This window comes from Myotis brandtii, unplaced genomic scaffold (assembly GCF_000412655.1).
Source record: "Myotis brandtii unplaced genomic scaffold, ASM41265v1 scaffold163, whole genome shotgun sequence".
Lineage (NCBI taxonomy): Eukaryota > Metazoa > Chordata > Mammalia > Chiroptera > Vespertilionidae > Myotis > Myotis brandtii.
In genome coordinates this window covers 1,150,531-1,152,012 of record NW_005355962.1, presented here as the reverse complement: position 1 = coordinate 1,152,012, position 1,482 = coordinate 1,150,531, and positions in this window count along the sequence as shown.

Below are 1,482 nucleotides of genomic sequence, written 5' to 3'. Positions count from 1 at the left end.
CTAGTATTAAAATTTCTATAGAGTTTATATCAAAGTTATCTCCATTCTGGAATGAGATAAGTCAAGACAATGAGAATATAGTCAACAAGAATTATCAAAAGAGTAACAGTAACAATGGCCACAGTACCCAACGTTTGGGTGCTTTCTGTGTAGCAGGCCATCACAAGAACCAGATTCAATTGACTTTCAATAGTACTAGCAAACACTCACTTATGATGACCAGGCCCTGTTCTAAGTCCATTATGTGTATTAACTGCTCCAAGGCAATGGCAGCAGTGAGGTAGGCACTATTATTGCCACCATGTTACTCATGTGGCTCAGCAGGTTTGCCTGTTCGCAGAGCTGGTACACACTGGACCTGGAATTGGAGCCCAGGCCTTTTGGTCCCAGAGCTATCCATGAGGGTGCTCACTCATGACATTCTGCTGCCTCTCAAATCCACCTGCTAATGGCAGGTGAGGAGATTATAGTAGGATAAGCTCTAGACTAAACCGGCACTGAAATATTGAATAGAACAGTTCTGTTCTCTTTTGAAAGGATTATAAACTGCTGAGAATGAACAAGGAGGTAACTACTACAAAGTGTGCATTTAACTCCGATTATCTTCAAAACTTTCAAAATAAAGACCAGAAAAAATGAGCTCCACATCAATCACAATACATTAGAGCAGTGGTTCTCAATCTTCCTAATGCCGCGACCCTTTAATACAGTTCCTCATGTTGTGGTGACCCCCAATTTCATTGTTACAAATTGAACATAATTAAAGCATAGTGATTAATCACAAAAACAATATGTAACTATATATGTGTTTTCCGATGGTCTTAGGCGACCCCTGTGAAAGGGTTGTTCGACCCCCAAAGGGGTCTCGACCCACAGGTTAAGAACCACTGCATTAGACCATTTTAGACTGACAAAGGCATGGGCCTCAAATCTTGCCCAGGTGAAAGTGATACACGTGGGGACCTAATAAATGCTGATGCAATAACGACATTGTTGATGAGTATCAGGCTAAGTGGTAGCTATTATAGGAATCACAAAAATTGAATGAGAGTATGATAGTCACCATTTCCTGAAGGAATTAAGAAGTACAAATTGGTGGTCACAAAATACTTATGGAGAATATAGTCAATATTGTAATAACCATGTACAGTGCTAGGTGGTTTCTGGAAATATTGGGGGGAACACTTTGTAAAGTATATGATTGTCTGACCACTATGCAATATATCTGAAACTAGCACAAAATAATACTGAATGTAAACTGTAATTAAAAAATAACATTTTAAGAATAAACCTCCCTCTATCCCTACCCTAGTCCCCCCACCCCAAAAAAGTAGCCAGCATTTCCAAAAGTGTATTCTAGGTAATGCTAATAAGAATTATCCTAATATATAAAAACCCAGGGTCCATAACATCCAAAACGACCGAAGGCTTGACCAACCAGAAGTCAGTCTTGCAGTCAGTGCTGGGTTTCCATGGAGACCC